This window comes from Dermacentor albipictus, chromosome 8, assembly GCF_038994185.2.
Source record: "Dermacentor albipictus isolate Rhodes 1998 colony chromosome 8, USDA_Dalb.pri_finalv2, whole genome shotgun sequence".
In the NCBI taxonomy this organism is placed as follows: Eukaryota; Metazoa; Arthropoda; class Arachnida; order Ixodida; family Ixodidae; genus Dermacentor; species Dermacentor albipictus.
In genome coordinates, this window is record NC_091828.1 from 94,469,137 (window position 1) to 94,487,272 (window position 18,136).

At 46.1% G+C, this 18,136-nt stretch overlaps 1 protein-coding gene across 5 annotated transcripts in view; it reads left to right on the forward strand.

Annotated features, from left to right (window-relative positions):
• Nucleotides 1-554: 554 nt before the first annotated feature.
• Nucleotides 555-18,136, forward strand: part of LOC139048864 (uncharacterized) — a 99,650-nt gene continuing 82,068 nt past the window's right edge. For all 5 annotated transcript variants that reach the window (XR_011508006.1, XM_070523747.1, XM_070523748.1 and 2 more), the window contains exons 1-7: nt 555-674; nt 6,886-7,038; nt 10,480-10,514; nt 11,599-11,806; nt 12,879-12,999; nt 13,454-13,520; nt 16,384-16,536. The gene's annotated coding sequence lies outside the window, so the exon portion shown is untranslated. The remainder of the gene's footprint in view (nt 675-6,885; nt 7,039-10,479; nt 10,515-11,598; nt 11,807-12,878; nt 13,000-13,453; nt 13,521-16,383; nt 16,537-18,136) is intronic.

Below are 18,136 nucleotides of genomic sequence, written 5' to 3' on the forward strand. Positions count from 1 at the left end.
GGATAACAGGAGACGGGAGCTATGCGAGAAAACAGCATACCAGGGGACGCGTGAGAGTCGCGCATCGCCACAACATCTTGCGTCCCAACGCGTCCGGGTCCAGAGTCAGAGTCACGCCAAGCACGCCCGCATAGACGAGTAGCACGGAACGCCCTTACGAATTTCTTGCGGTCAAGCCAGCGTCAGAGACGCTTGACGCGTTTCAGTTAGGACACCTCGACACGTTGAGCCGCTATTAATAGCGGTCGTGCGTGTTCACAGAGTATTATACTGACGAAGAAGGGAAAAGCCCCCAAATTAGTAAACTTTTTCACTCAATGGTGTGTTTTGTATGATTTACAGCTCCGCTGGTAGCCCACAATCACGCAAGTGGAATGGCTGCCGATTTTAGCTTTTTTTTCCGGTACGACGTTTGGTGCGCTCGCGCGAAACTAACGCAGCGCGTCGGCGTCGTCATCTTCTATTTCTACCGGCCATCCGACGCATCAAGCTCGCGTCGTCTGGCGCACTTTGCACACGAGACGCAGTCATCATCAGATATCCCAGCGCATTCCCACGTCTCGTGAGCACGCAGCCCTGGCACGAGGAGAAATCGACGAGATCAGAACGCGTCTGGATCCACAACGCTGCGACTGCTCTCCGAATGGCTCGCTGACAAACTCCGACGAGTAATCGTGAGTACACGTCAGTTAGGCGCTGGCTTGGCTTTATGTTCACTTATTGTCATGCTCATCTTCACAATACCTTGTTCTCGCGGCCACCTCGCACCTTTATTTCTCGGCTGCCGACGGGATCAGCCTGCCAGTCAGCATGGTCCCTCATGAGACTAGGCCTAGGTTCAACTCGCGTCCACAGAACGGCTCGCTGCCAAGCGCCGGTGACTCCTTGCGAGTACTCACTTATTGGGCACTGGCTTAACTTTACGCTCATTTAGTCATGCTTATCTAAACGATCCCTTGTTTTTCGGCCCACCTCGCGCCTTATTTTGTCGATTTTGTCGGCTGCCCACAGGGTCAGCCTGCCAGGTCCCCATGGTCCCTCAAGAGAGTAGGCCTAGCTTCATCTCGCGCGCACAGAACGGCTTGCTGCCAAGCACTGGCGAGCCTTTGCGAGTACTCACTTATTAGGCACTGGCTTAACTTTACGCTCGTTCAGTGATGCTTATCTGTTGAATGCCTTGTTTTCGGGCCCACCTCGCGCCTTTCTTTATCGACTGCCGAAGAGGTCAGCCCGCCATCAAGTGTGGCCCCTCAAGAGAGTGGGCCTAGCTTCATCCCGAAATGTCGACCGCTTGTAGTGCTGTGTATGAAGGGTGGCACTTGATAATATTTCTGGCGATATTATAGCCATGCCTTCCGCTTGATTCAGTGCCTCTCTCATTACGCGTGGTTCACGGCCTGCTGATCCCACTGATGACGCGGTTGGAGCGTCGTTCTGATCACTAAGTACGAAGCGCGAAAAGCGTTAGTAGCTTCGGAAAAGGTATGACTACAGGATCGCACCCCTAATTCAATGCATAAGCATTCGATAAATGATTTGTGCTGTTTTAGCTTATCTGTAGGTGGCTAACTATGCTTCACCTTCCCCGGTCGTCATCAGCCCACCGTCACTGAGCCGGCGTTCGTTGGGAGAGAGCGTTTCCTCACCGATTTCTCCACAACGTCTCTTGCCCGATGCTTTGTCATCGGCGTCCCGTTATCTAGGAGAAATCTACGAGGAAACTCTCGCATGACCACTGCCGCGACGTGGAAATTGGGAAGAAGCCAGTCATATTTGCGTGGCAGCACTGACATTTTAGAGCGATAGCTGTGTTACTCCAGGTACAAACCCACAAAACGCCTGGGCTCAGCCAAAGTCAAACTGGGAGTTAGCCTGTCACTACCGGCGGCTGCTGCGTACGCCGCGTAGGTGCCCATATCTTGAAAGTGATCTGCGATGCGGAAAAAGTGCGCGGTCACGTGGGCCTCAGCTTCAAAGCAATGTGCGGCGTGTGCGAAGTGCGCCGAGTGCTGGTAGCTTCGTAGGCGCTGGGCTTTCAACGCTTAGTTTGTGTTGAAGCGAGACGCGGCATGAAAGTCAATTCGCTCGAAGCTGCTGCCGCGCCGAGCAGCGCCTGCGTGTTCTCTTTGGTGCAGTAGTAGGTGGGGTAGCAGCCGACGGCATTGAGCAGCGTCTGTGTCCTTTCCCTAAGTAAGCAAAACTGTGCTGTCGCTCAACAAACTTGGCTGAACCGCGTTCAACCACCGCAAATTTTAGCTCTGGAGGGCTAGCAAGCATCTCACCCGTAATGAATTTATTTGCGTTCCCGCATAGGCATTGCCTTTCGTACGTACAAAACTTGTGGAGCGTGTAGAGATAAAGCACGTTAAAAAGTCCAGTGCGTGCTTTCGTCGGTTCGTGGCTTTATGGCCTTCAAAATGGGTTCACTGCAGCCTTTGTACAAGCGCTACTCGGTAAAAAGTGTTAGGGCTTATATCTACACGCCATTTATAGATTACCTAAAGACGTGATGTACATATATATATATATATATATATATATATATATATATATATATATATATATATATATATATATATATATATATATATATATAATGTAATATACACGTAGTTTCTGTAGAACAAGTAAGTTTTATAAGTAGGGCTAAAGAATGAGCAAGTGGCCTATCTGAAGTATTGACGCCATTGGGCGAGTAATTCGAGTGTAATTGTAATTGGAGTTGCATTGCGTCCTTGTTTAACACAAAGGCGTATATCTGCTACATGTTCACATGCAGTAATTGAATTACTGCAACGCTAGTTCAGTAACAATAGAAAATGAGTATCAGTGTGTGCATATGAATAGCTTGTTTGGATATAACGAATAAATAAAATAACGCGATTCATGCATTTAATTATTTATCGGCAAACTTATTTTGGCTTTGAGTAAAGTGAAACATAGGTAGACAAAGCTAAAGAATTTCATTATCGTTCTTGGAGGTCTTTCGGATCGTCTTATAGCTTTGATGTAAAAGCTTGATTAAGAACGATACTCCATTACTTCTGTGTACCGGGCCCATGGTGCCAAAGGGAAGACGGGAGAGTGTGAACAAGCGAATGAACTTGACGATCACCGTAAAAATTGTAGAAAGCGCAAAGTTCTTAAGCCTGCCTTCTTTATGATCATTGAGCGCATGCGCATCTTTTTTTGAGCATCGCAAGTTCCAGAACGAGTTCCTTGTGATCCTGAAAGTTTGCGCGCTCACACTCTGTCCGATCTTCTCTGCTGTCTTGTCTGTGGTACATATTGCGGAGTATGGGCTACCTTGTCGAGAAGTTTTGCGTTGTTATGCCGCATCGTATCGCTCACGTTTCGAATTATTTATTAGCTAATTGAATCCTGATCTCAGTTTCTGTTTCGATCCGTAGAATAAGCCATTCGAATGGAGCATCATATCACAAGTATGAGCAGATAGATCGCATGGCTATTGCTGACAAATGGGGTTGCCTGGTTCCCAACCTTTGTTATTTCCCCAGATATTTGCTTCCTCAGCGTTCTTGCTTGCAGACTAACGTGTTTAAAGGGTGACCCCGTCGATTTTTCGATATCCATAAATCTTAATAAAATTTTGAATATACGTTCTCTTTTGCACTCTAATTATCCGTGTCAAACTATGTGGTTGCCAGAATTAGTTTTCCTGTAAATGGATTTTGACCTCTTCTATCCTGTTGTCACGATTTTGCGACATACAGAATTTTGGAGAATAAATCGAAACAGGAAGCTTAAGCTAGAGAAATACTGATTTTGACGTCACGTGCGGTAAACCAGAAAAAAATACGAAAAACTAAAACGCTTCAACGTGTCGCCATGTCTGATTCAGAAAAGATGTCTTAGCGCGTGTTGCTTTTACCAAGGGTGAATACTTCAAAATTATGGGGTTTTACGAGCCAAAACCGCTTTCTGATTATGAGGCACGCCGTAGCGTAGGACTCGGAAATTTCGAACACCTGGGGTTCCTCAACGTGCACCTAAATCTAAGCACATGGGTGTTTTCGCATTTCGCCTCCGTCAAAAATGCGGCCGCCGTGGCCGGGATTCGATCCCGCGACCTCGTGCTCAGCAGCCTAACCGTGAATACTTAAAGAAGCTCGTGCGGTTGCACACATTCAGGTGCTGGAATTGAAGTCGCCATCTCTGCAACACTGACATTCTTAGTCTGCAATAAGGTGCCAAGCAGATGCCTGTAAAGTATGAGTTTGTTCATTTGCGAAAACATGTGAAAAGAAGGGCATTTTATTTCCGCGTCTTGTTGTTGGAGTAGCGAATTGTTTCAAGTAAATTAATGACATAGACCCTAGACGTTTTATCACGGCAGCAGTCAAGGTTATGGACTCGTAATAGTGTCGTCCGGTCCCGGCTCACCTTGATCACTGTACACTATCTCAGCGCTACACCACAACACAGGTTCTGCGCATGCTAACTTTGTGGCTCATCTAGCTACACCTAGTTTGATGGGTGCCTGAGCATTGAAGGTTGTAGCTGGCAACGCTGTAGTTTATGGTCCTCCACTCAGGCTATAAAACTTTCACGTTGAAGCCTAGCATTGTTTTGAACGACCGCCATCTCTGTCATGTTTTACATAGCCCATTTCGTGAAGTATTACTTTGTCCAAACATAAAAAATTTCTAATCAGATCTACCGTACTATCTCCCAAGTAAGACGCATACACACAAGAGTTGCTTGAGGGATTGGTGCACTACTTAAGGCACGTTAATATTTCAGCTCACTTGCTTTATTTATCTTGTACTGCACTTTCATCCGCTGCTGCATGTCATGCAGTATGTTATGGGCTAATACTTACCCCGGTCAAACTTCGCCACCAGACCATCTACCCCACCAAGCGCTTCGAATTCTAACATCAAGTCCACCACAAGCGAACATACCTCCGTTACTCCATGAACTTCAAATACTTCCGGTACCCCGTATGTTTAAACACTTGGAATAAAGCTTTACAGAAGATCTAAACACAACTTTCTTTTGATGCGCTCAATACAGCCGACCGATTTCCCGGAGCTCTCTGGGACCGAGAAATAGTCCAAAAAATCGAACAGTCTGAAAAACTCCTATAGAGAGGGCCTTTGCAAGTCAAGCCTGGCCAAGCCAGCGCTACATTCAACATGGCAGCCCCCAAGATCGGGTAGCGTGGCTCGGAACGAGTGATTTGCTCTGGAAAATCCAACTCTGTGGTCTAAATTCGTTAAAAAAATCGCTTGCGAAAATGCATTAGTGCATTTACTATGTCCGGAATATTCATCAAGTCCGAATTTGTCCGATAACTTTCTTTGAGCATTTCATTAGGTATTAAGCAATCAGCATCATTTCGCGCTGCCTAAATTAAAGCTTTCATTTCCTATGTACTAACCCTCTAAACATTTTGCAATCAGAACGATATCACTAGTCCTTGCTGTCTCGCTATTATTGCCTTACTCTTCGTTATTTGCATAACTTTGTAGCAGTGGTTAGCAGGCAAAACACGGTCACTAAGCAAAAGCTGTAAATACGTGGAAGTGCGTCGGCATTTCTTGCGCCTGTATTTTCTACGTATCATTGTAACATTGTTCTGTACAGAGTGTCCCAAGTCAATTTAGCGAATATTTCAAAGTATGCCGACGCGTTATAGGAAGACGTGACCCAATGCATGTTGGTGGCTATTGTATGTAGCAATGCGTACTATATATTGCACTCCGCCTAAATGCAGTAATCAGTACATAGTAACTAACGAACATTGGAAGTATATAAGGCATACCTTTCGTTAAAGCTTTAAGAAACATATATTCACAAGCTTAACATGCTTAAATGATATTGCGCGACAAAAAAACGACAGGGACGTGAAGGAGGACGACACACCAAGCACAAACTTTCAACTAAGTTTATTTTGCCACTTCGTCGATTTCGATTGATAATCATTATTGATAGTTATTGATCATCATTTCGATTGATAATAAATATCATTTAAGCAATGGATTACCAACATGCCCGGAATGCTGCTCTCAAAATCGACGCACTGGCACAATAAACTTAGTTGAAAGTTTGCGCTTGGTGTGTCGTCCTCTCTCACGTCCGTGTCGTTTTTTTGTCAGGCAATATCATTTAAGCAATGGATTGCCAACTTGCCCGGAATACTGCTCTCCTTAACATGCTACTTGTTACGGAAGTGAGCATTTCCTTTTCCGTCCTGCAGAGAGCCCACGAAATGTAAAATAAAGCAAGTTACATACCAGCCTGCGAGCCGCGATTACAACGCTCTCAAAAGTGCCGCTTATGAGAGAACAGCTCATGAAAGTACAAAAGTCAGAAATTCGAAGCTGCCAAATTAGACGTTTCTTAGAACATTCTAGAACTTTATTGCTGGAAGCTCTGCCTTAATTTAACATGCGCAAATAACGTAAACAATCTTGACTTAATATGTAATAAAGCCAGCAAAAATAGCGTGGTTTGCTCCGCATGCTTGGCAAAAAAGCGTAGATTGGTCGCGTCCTCGTCCAGTAGTGAGTCGGCATAATTTTAAACCTTGTTTAAGTTTGATGAGAGACTAGGTATCAAAGGCTGTCGTATCATATCCTTGCACTGAGTTTTTCTTTTTTAAAATCTGGAACAGCAAGGGTCACGCTGCAACCATGTGCCACGGAGTGCCTACTTGTGCGTAGACACACATCTACGTATTTTTATAGGTTGCATTGATAGACGGCCGCTCAAAACGAGAGTGGCAGGGTGTGCGTTGCAGGGAAGTTGTTCGCCGGAAGATGACGGCTTCTATCGTGAAATTCTGCTGCTGTCGCAGAACCGACAGCAGGAGGGAGCCTTCAAATCTTGCCGACTACTTTTATTCTCTCACGTGCCCAGACTACAACAACGAGACCACTGTCTACACTCTACTACCACCTCCACTGAAGCTCAGCCGCCGGAACGCCACAGAGGTCACCGCTGCTCAACGGCTCTTCACCTGGCTCCACAGCGGTTTCGGAGCCATTTTGACATCCAGGGAGACACCGCAAGGTACACGTGATGAACCTTGTTAGTAATAAATAGATAGCGAAACTGAATATAGCGCAACCACAGAAAAAAAACACAAACACAGCTACAGGCTTGGCGTTGTTTCTGTGTTTTTCTGCGTACCTCTTCTTCTCTCCAGAAACTAGTGTCTAGCGCCAAAAAAAAAACCCAGAGAGGAGTACACGCAAAGATGAGGCAGAGGCACAATTGCTACTTACGTTTCTATGTCATACGTACAAGTGCATAGCCACAGATTTGCTAAATTGTTTTTCGCGTTTAGAAAGTCGGCACCGAAATTGTTGCGACAAAAGTTGCATACGCGGAAAACCATACTGTACTATATAATTTACAGACAATCGCGGTACCTCTGATGGCGTGATGTGGTTAGCCCAGTTATAGTGTTCGCGAGGAAATCTGCAGACTCCCTCTGGGCGAGTAACGATGGGGATGCAAAAAGGGTTCAAGGAGAGACCGAGGTTGGTTAAGAAGAAATGAAACCCACATTCATATTCCCTAAGCTATAGAAGGTTCAAAGTGACGTGCAGGGGTGGCCAGTAACGAAGAGTTCTCGAAAGATCAAAAAGTTCTGGCAATTGAAACACGACGAGTGTCACTCTATGCATCTCGATAACACCGGCCTAACGTTTACCGTATATCACGTGACGTTCACTATTTCACTGTGTGAATCGCCATCTGCGGCCTTCCTTGCGCTAGCTTCGTATCAGACGCGCATTTCAAACCTGATGCATTTCTAACCTTTCCAAGAAGATGACTGGGCCATTGCCCCGCCCCCCCTCTCCCCCCCAAAACCGGGCCCATATTATTTAACATTACTTCCTTTATGCGACAGTGTTTCCTCATTGGTCGTCGTTTCCACAATGATTACACAAAACAGAAATACTTTGATAACAAGACCGATCTCCTCGATGATGACCTATGCCGCATGGTTAGCTTACTTAATAAGGAAATACAGATCAGGAAAAACACATGATAAGCGCAAACATCAGACAACTCGAGGAGTGGGCACAGGCTCCAAGATAATATGACAGATGGGTTAAGTAGAGTGGCGGGGCACTGACACATACACAGGCAACTAGCAGTGTAGTGAACCTGAGATAATCGGTCTACCCATATTGACGCAACGATTCATTCTTGGAGAGGAAGAGAGGTATAATTAATCGGATATCTAGCTGAGTCAATCTGGACAGCCGCGGGAAGGACTCATTCATCGATGTGATACGCACTTCGACATAGCTGGAAATGAAGTATATTGTGAGTTTTGACATGAGTAATCCAGAGATCGCGAAGGATCGACCCAAAGATGAGAAGAGAGTAATCTAGTCAACTTCAGGGCTATTACAGCCTCTGTGCTGTTTTTGTCAACCACATTTGTGGACCCCACTTCGGGATGCATACAAGGCTCGTACTGAGGGCGCAGTACCCGCACTGAAAAATCTTTTAGTTCGTACGATCTTCAAACCATTACGTGGCTGCTTTGGTTCATCGTGTATTAATAGAGAGAAATCACCGGATTTTGCGATTGCTTCTATGACATGAACTCCTTTGCGTTTATGCGGTTGTTCGAAGCGGACACATATTGGCATCCCAGTCACGGCCCGTCTAAACTGCTTCGGAAATGTTTAATGTTTGTAATGCGATGTTAAGTGCTTGTGCAGACCCTGCCTAGTATGGTTCCGGTCATGCGGTCTGACGGCGTGTCGTCGCTGCCTTCAATATAATACAACCAAGGCACACTTCATATTGACTCTCTTGAGCGTGTGTACCAGGTTTGCGTCAAAACGGGATACGGTAGGTTCACTTGCTGGCGAGAACGCGAAACATGAGAACAACTTGACCAGCCCAGACCGCCCATTTCGATGCGGATGCGTACTTGACTTGATCACAGTTGTGGCGGCAAAAAAAGAAAAATGGTAAAATCGGTCATGACTTTGTCTTGTTCCGTGCTGAGGACATAGCATCGGCGATATATTGTAGCACTTATCGAGAGCAGATGTTCTTTTTGACGCTGCTAGGCCCAGAAGTAAGCACCAGAGTGGGGGAGGGGGGAGAGGGTCTTTTCTTTTTCGCTTTGATGATGGCCCCACAGCATTAGCGTCAGCAAATGTTTGGTAGTACGGCATGCCTTAAAAACGCCCAATTGTCCCACTTATCCCTAATCTTATTTGATTGGACGCACTCATAAATTTAATTTGCCTCGTTGCAGCAAAACCAACTTTGGTAGCAATATAGGCGAGTTCTTGAGCTGTGCGATGAATGAAAACTAATGATATGAAGTGAATGCTCAGAGTACAGTGACTAAACAATAATAAAAATGGATTTCCCTCTTGACACGCTTTGCTATTAAAGGGATCCTTATAAAAAGTTGTTGCACGATTTTACTTGTTGCAGTTCGTTGCTGACTCAACAGTGGGAGAAATAGGTCTGCAAAGTTTAACTAAAAATCTGTATTATCAAAAAAGATACGTTTATTCGCATATGGAACAATTTCAAAAAGAAAATACGCAACTTTCGAGAAAATCAACAAAACTAATTTAAAGAACTGCATAGCGCGCAAAAGACTTTCAGGAGAGCTAAATTCTCCTGCGTTCGTAAACGTGTTTCGTGCGGAATCTTCTTCTATAGTCTGCACTGCTAGCGCGGCACGTCTTGTTTGTTTTCTAGCTTGTTTGTTGGTTTTCTAGTCTCGGTACCAGTCTCAGTTTGTTTTCTAGTTTGTTTTCTAGTCGCAGTACCCAGAGCCGGGACGGCCGCGCACTGTGACGTCAGCTTGTTGATTACCCGAAAACATTTAGTTGCCCCACCTCTGCGCCCTGAGCTTCCCCATACTGTGGCTACCAGTATGAAAAAGCAGACGACAGCGTGTGAGCACCGCTCAACGAGACAATCCACCTGCTCCTTTGACGTCCGCAAAGAACCCCCAGAGCGCAAAAGTGTTTCAAAAGTAGCGTGTCCCCTTGGTGAGAGTTAATGTCGAACCATAGGCCTTCAGAAGGAGTCGATACCAGGATCTTTGGTGTTTAGGAGAAGTTAATTGATGCACGGTTAATCGAGGTGCTCGAGCCTATGACCTTCGGTGAGAGCAAAAAAAAAAAATTGAAATAACATCGCAATCTAATGAGAATGTCGAGTAATTTACTGAATGTCTCGTGAGGCCACAAGCTTTTGCCTTCATCCTCTTTGCCGTATGCTACAGTGACTGCCGTATTTATGGCTCTTCTTCTCCCATATAATGTGGGGGTGAGTGAGCTACCTGTAAACGTAGACGTTACTAAAGAGAGTAACTTGTGCCGTGGAGAAGTCAAGTCCACGTGCCGAAATGCTCTTTCCGTCAACATTACGTGTTCGCCCGCTTTTGATTTTCTTTATAGCTGGCCGTCTCTGCTCTCTCTCTCACCGTCTCTCTTTCTCTCTCCAATTTCGCAGGCATCAAGGAAGAAGGAAGCATTACACCAGACCTTGTGAGTACCGCATTAACTGAAGCATCTTCTGTGAAATTAAAAGTTGACAGCCCCACGAAAGTTATACGAAGCTGTAATGAACACATCCCGGATTTGTTACAGAAATAAATCTTCGCATTTGAAACAAATGTTGTACTCGCGATGGTATCGAACTGCATAATACCTGCTGTGGTTGCTAAGTGACTATGGTGTTACGCTGCTACGCACAAGGTCGTGGGTACGAATCCCGGCATGGGCGGCCGCATTTTGATGGGGGCAAAATTCAAAAGTCCCCGTGTAACGCGCATTGGGCGCTCGTTAAAAAAAAACCACAGGTGGTCAAAATTAACCCGGAGTGTTTCACTACGGCGCACCTCGCAAATAGATCGTTGTTTTGGCACGTCAAAGCCCAGAATTTAGCTTTGTTGTCGAACCGGAAACATTCACCCAGCCAGACTGCCAGCCTTGTGCTTGATTGAGTTCTCGGTGGGCTCGTCTTTCCTTACCAAATAAAGTTGAACTGTTTAGCGAGTAGCGGAGCATCAGACTCGTCCTTTAGAACAATGCTTATATAATAAGGCGATGTTGCTGTGATGTGCGGGAATACATCGCCTACATTCCCGGCCGAAACAGATACCGGCCTTCGAGCGCAATCTTCTGCACAAAGCGCGATTCTGATTGGAGCCCGGGAAGAAGTGAGCTTATTCGAACACGATAGGACACGCGTGTGCAATACCATCAAGTCCGGACACCCTGCGCGAGCTTCGTCAGCAGAGTATATGCAGGCCGCTTACGGACAGCAACAGTTAGCAAGCTTGTAAGAAATTGTTCCTTTGTTTATAACTGGCCGATCGTGGAACAAGAGTGCGGGGCTTTACGTGCTTGTACAGTGTTGTAGCATGCTACATTCCATTCGCAATCAAACACTTCCAGGCTATCTTCCCACTCACTGAGCAAATGACTTTTCTTCCCTGTGAGAGCAAGGCTTACGGTTCACCCCATAAAACAGTATACTACTTTATGGAGCGCGAATGCATTTGTTCTACACAGGAGCGAGACTTTTGCTCACGACTGCTTGCATGTGTTCGCTGCACTTCCTGTCCAGCTGTTCCCACTGGTGCTCCAGTCGCCGGGGCCAGTTGTCTTCACCGTGTTCGCCCTGTTACTCACCGTTTCTGTTCCGCTTGCTGGACTGGCGGTACTTCGAAAGCGCTGCAAAGACCGGCCAGAAGGGAAAGAAACCAGTTTCACCAACCCCAAGACTCCATTGGCAAGACAACATTCTCGCTTTGGATACTGGCTGTATGCCTTACGTAAGTTGGGTGCAATAGCGTGTGTGCTAGAAAAAAAATTTATTTCGGGTCCAGATATTTTGAATGAAGATATGTATGTTCGCAAGTGTTCCGTCGAATATTGACTGAAGTGCCGAATAACTCGCTAAATGTAAACATGCGCACACATTCGACGTACGTCTCCGAGATTGGGGCAAGGGAGAGAAACTTCGGAGAGAAATAGCGTCTACCTACTTCAATTTGTATGGCCGGGAATTTCCTTCACTGCTAAAGCAGCAAGCATGCTCTCGCAGCGGACGGCGTCTATGAACTTGTCAAGTACAAGTTGTTATTTTGCTAAGGCACCTGACGTTCACATTCGTCCGCTGAGGCATTCTCATTTCTCGCGAGGTGGTTACCCCCCCCCCCCCCCCCCCTCGGAAGTGCACCGACAGACACCAGCGTGCTTTGAGTCTGGGATGCCGAATTCCGCGCTGATTGGCGAGCGGTTCGGAGTAGCCTGATGTTTGCTCTTTCATCTCTCTACGGAACGTGGCCGGAGGGGTGCGGTTTGTAGCACCCGTGGCGACAGTGAATAAAGTCTCGTTTTTTCTTGTTTCTTTGACGGGAGACAAGATGCGTGGAGGTTAGCTGAAGACGAACAGGGCGTTCGTTATCGGCTTTCTTAGAAAAAGAAGACAAATACAACAAATTCCGAACCCTACAACTGGATCTGAAGTCCAGTCACCTGCTCTTAGTTGTTGTCGCAAAGAGACTAAACGCTAATATTTCATAAAAAGCAAGAACCTTTACCACAGCGACCCTTAGGTTTGCGTACAAAATTGGCTGCCTTCACAAGAGCGAGAACGGCGGCGCAGGGCCATCGTGTTAGTGTTTCATATTCTCTGAGAGGCTCTACGAATGGAATATTCGCCTGACTATTACGTTTTGAAAAGGTTCGCGGATGCCACTAACTGTGTTACTTGGCGCATAAAACATCCGGTGACAGCTAGAAATATAAATTGCTCAGCTCCTTCAACGTATGGCTAGTCATTACCACTTAATTCTCTTGAAATATGCCAAACTATTTCTTGTTATATTTTTGTTGACTCAGGATGATGTGTCTTGGTGCGCTTGCCACGGTGCGGCATGCATCCATGGCAGTGGACGCCGCGATGGAGCAGCAGCAATACTTAGCCAAGAACCTACCAGCTGTTTTAACAAAGCCGTCACAGGTAAGCGTGTTTTTACAACAGGGAGGAAACGGGCGTGCTATGCGTGCCTTTTCTTCAAAAGCAACGCCAACATTCGTAGATGTCGAGTTCCGTTTCAGTGACGTAATAATAGTAACCGGGGTTGATATTTCACAGTCGATTGATTGCCGCAGAGCCATCGCGAAATCTCTGAAAACCTAATTCTAGCCCAGATGGTGTAGATTAGTTGTTATTATGTGTTGAGCTACCAGGTACGTTCTGTACCAGTCAACGAATAAAAGAGAAATATATACCGTTGTGGCGGCGCAAGAGTTAGGCGCAAGGCGCAAAAAGATAGTTGCACATCATTTTTTCTATGAAGAAAGATCGTGTTTACATTGGCATGTTTATGTGGGGTCATTACATCATTTCTTTGTTCAAAGTATCGTGTTCGGTATTTTAATTCCCGTGGCTTCACTGCCGCTTGTATTTACAGGACTTGGCTTTAATAGCCGGGACGAACATCGACGAGTTCTCAAAGGCAATTGATCAACGGATCCAAGGTAAGCACGTTTTGCAGCTTTTACGTGTAATAACACCTTTAGGTTATTGCTTTCGTATACCGTAACGCTATTAGAATACCACCTTTGCCAGCAGAGAGGCAATGAAGCCAAATAATGTACATACGAAAATGCAGTTTTTTCCTTTTAGACGTGTTCCGTGGTTGAAATATATTGCGAATAAATCAGTTTTAATTAACATGGGAAGAGTAGACAGTTTACTGCAAGCAAGATCCAAAACTACATCCAGACGATGCGTGCGGTGCTCTGACAGTTTACCTACAGTTGCGACTTAACCACCCGTGCCATTTCTGGGCTGAATAATCAAATGCGTCACCCATCAAGTTCATCGAGTGTTCAGCCTGGTTCCATCTTGTTCATCGACTGTTCAACCAGGGTCGTAGCGGTAGGTGAAGTGTTTGCCAGAATTCACTTGTACGTCTTAGTTATGGCGTCTTCCACAGAGCAGTGCCACTCAGGTCTGTTTAACAACACCAATAAATCAACGAGCTTGAAGTTCCAGTGTTGTTTGCAATGCCAACAGTTGTGCTGAGGTGTCAGCGAACACAGGAGCCCAGAACGGCATGCATTGAAACAGAACCTGTGTGAATCCGTGAGGCTATCAGGGAGGGCCCTGAAAGAGGAAAAAGGTTCAGTGTTGCCGATCCGGAAAATGCTATCCTGCTGGATTGCGTGGTGATGCTCTTGTGTGCTACAAATCTCTTAAATATAATGGGGAATCATTGTGTAGGAATGAATCGAAGATCGATGAACTGATTCTCGCTGAAAACCCGTCCGCCATCTGCCAGGACATGGACAGGATGAGCGTCGAGCACACGAGCGTCTCGTGTGCAACGGGGTCGCTTTGGAAGGCACGATTTTGGTGTCTTTGGTGTGTCAGTTTTGCCATGACAGTGCTCTGAGGAGGCACATGACGTCACACAACGTTCCTTGTCGTTGAGTTCAGCTCCGATACTTCGCCAGCTGCGTAGAATGGCTGATAACATGTGGGAGGATTGTAAAGGAGAGCTCGCGTGCGCTGTAACCACAGTTGAGGTGGTAGTATGGACGGCGACAATTCTGATAAGCAGGAGGAGGCCTGCAATCGACATGAGAACGAGATGAAGAGGAAACGAATCGCACAGGAAACAGACGAAAAGCGCACCGAACGACTGGCTAAACACCGCAACATAGCTAGACAACCAGACTAACCTGGACTTCAAATCTAGGTTAACCAAGGCTAACCATGCTATGCCTTAGCGTTCGCTACGTATACCCTGGCATAGCCGAGCTAATCCACCGCAAATTTTTTCTGTAAGTGCCTATTTGAGTACATGTCCATTTCGTCTGCTGCTGAAGTGCTCAATGGCTGAGGGCCCCTGTTTCCTTCTAACATGTAGCCCAGTCGAGCCAATCAGAACTTCAGCAGAAGACGAAATGGGCACGTCCACTAGGCAGGCAGTTAAATACTTCTACAGCACAGCGATCATGTTTTACTCCTGCCGAGCTGCTGTGTGGGTACTGCATGCACTGTGGTGCGTACACTGGTAACGTACAGTGGACATCAAGTTTTATCACGCTCTCACCATGAGTCGTCTGCTCCAGAAAGTTGTACGCCTCTTGTTCGCCGCCCGAACGCACCCTTTTGCGTCATCGTTTCGACATGCATGGCATCTTGCCAGGGTGCTCGTCGGGCTACGCTACAGTTGTTGTCTCGAGCGTCGTTGCCTGCTGGGCAGCCTCCGGGTATTGTTCGAACACCGTACTAGTAGCTCGAGGGCTACGCTGAACCTCGGTATCGCTTTCAATGCTTCTTGAAACGAAACTGTCATATTTAATTTGGATGTTTCCACGCTACTTGCGACTTCTCGTCGTACTCCTGTTTTTAATTTTTGTGTTTAATCTCGTACTAAAGCACTCGGATCTTACTTGAGATTGAGCTTGACGGTGAGCGTTGATAACACTGAGAATGGCGAGACAAGCGATAATATGCAAGTAGAGTGCTCGCTACAAGGGCCTGTGTGGTTTGCATGCGATCAATGTATATGAATGTATGCTATAGCATATGTTCATCCTAAACTGAAGAAGGTACGCACCCAGATCGACTTTTCTTTGTCCTCGTTGATTTCGCATCTTCGCATCTATTAGGATTGGGAGTTTTTATATTTTCCTGTGCTAGTGTTGTGCACATGACTGTTTCAATTCTTTAAAGACGCAAGCTAACATGTTCTAATTAGAGCCTATATGTTATCTCATTTGTGTTACCATTGGCTAAGCCTTCATAGCCTACAAGTCGAGAAAAAATATCACGAATGCCTCTCAGATAGGTTAACTCTTTGTTGCGTAGGAAAAATCGACTATAACAGAAGACTACAACACCAATCACTTCACGTGACAGGGGCAAGTCGGTCATAAATCGCTATCAGTTCTGCCTGAAGTGGACCCGCTGAGCCCTGCCACGTCAAGAGACGATGGAGTTTCTGTTTCATTTTGACACCAGACAGTCCCGCGAAAAAAGTGAACATGAGTGACTTCTGCGGTGAGAAAACAACCGCAACATCACCATTTCGAACTCAGGGCCCCTGCGGCAGTATTTATTCGGGTGCGTGGACTTGCTAACCACTGCGCCGTCGGGAACGTTATGCTTTTGGTCATTAGTGCTTCTACCATTGCGGCAGTGGTGGCGTCTGTTGACGCACCCTGGTGGCCGAAACCCGCAGCGCATCGCCAAGGATGGCGTTGTGTGCGTTGTGTATGAGTTATTATTGCTATGACGGTGGCGATAGCTGGGATATCTTGCTGCTGTGCCAGAAAAAAGAACAGTCTAGGGACGGAGAAATGGATAAAATTTTTCGCTTCTATCCAGGCTGCAGCGATTCGAAGAAAACGGTGTTCACAAAGGTTCCGGCTGCCAACCTAACAAGTCCTGCTGGAGTTACCGGCAGCCCGGTGGTGCAGCTCTTTGTGGGAATGCATCAAGGATTAAGCGGCATCCTATTCTCGAATGACACTCCGGAAGGTAAACGTGGGCAAACTTTGAGGTCAATGTTGGGGCATACTGCAGCAATACATGTTAGATGTATGAAGTGCGAGAGAAAGACAGAGAAAACAGACGAACGTGTCGAGAGACGGACCTGCGTCTTTGTGTTTTGCCGGCCTTCACTGTCTTCCCGCTACAGACTGGTGTATTGTGGAAGCACCTTGAGACGAGCACTTGACACGAAAACGTATAGATAACGTATGCGTGCGTGTCAGTGGCGTGTCACTGATTCGCTAAACGAATACTTACCTTGTTCTTGGTGATGCTTGCGTATTCGTAAATAAAAATGTTGCCATTGCGGTAGGCACTGAAAAAAAAAAACAATTCGTTATCGCGACTATACGAGCAAAAGCGGATTTTCCCATTGAACGAAATTAGGCGGCGCCGCTCAGATTTACCGCAGAAATGTTCTAGCGGTGTCGTGAGGGAGGAAATTACGCTACATGAGATTTGTTCTAGTCCGTACACGCTGAAAAGATGCGCCTATAGAAAAGCAGTTTGTAAGCGTTGTTACGAACTCGCCAAGGCACATAGTTAATGACGAATTGTTCTTGCGATTAAAGGCTATCAGAATGGACACCTTGAAAACTATCACTTTCTCTCTCTTTCTCATACCAAGATATCCCTCAACCCGTCACGTGCTATCAGCTCTTTCAATCTCTACTATCAGTCACTGTCCCTTGCGCTTGTCTGTTCTGCTGTAATATTCAATATGCCTGTGGGGCATGTTCAAATCCTAAAATTTTCAGCAGCAATGTCTGTCAAATTGAATGTCCTAATATATCTTTTCGCCATGCTGCAACCCAAGCAGAATGCTAACGGTAACGTCAATGCAGCATATTACCTCAGGTGCGATATTTTTTGTCATTTGGGGCGGACCGCTTTCTACCGGATTATCACTGTTATCTATACGTTACTCGGTGAAAGACGCAACTATCATTCTGCTGCGTTTCTTATTTACGCTGCTAGGATCCCAAGATGGCGGCCACGCTGGCATCAATGCAAGCCATCTATGGTCAGATAGTAGCTATGGCGAAGAGTTCGAAACACTGCGAGAAGACCTGGAAACAGAATAGAACATCTTTATGGGGCGAACTTCTGTGCAGAACTCGGAACAGAACTGGCATGATGACTACATGAAGCCTGACCAACACGGTCAGCGGTGATGCAAATCTAACTACCAAGACAGTGGTGTTTGCATGCGTGAGAATACATTTTCGAGCAGTCGCTGGTAGTCGCGTAGATTGCAGATTGTGCGACACAATTCGCATTGCGCGCCCAACTTGATTAGACATGTGTTGAATCGGCGGTATCCTTTGCAAAGGGTCGGATTCCATAAACGCGCCCTGCGCAAAGGTGAGAACTTGATGACAGCTACAATTTTGACAAAAGCGAACACCCGCAGAAAGTAAAACACTAGTTGCTCCCAAAACATTAGAAGTAAAACATTAGATGCATTCCCAAAACTTCATTTGCGTGAGAATATTTTCTGATTGGCCGGCGTTTACACACCGGTCCTTTGTAACAGCGATAACTTTGCTAACAACGATAGAAAATAACTTCAGTGATGACCAATCGC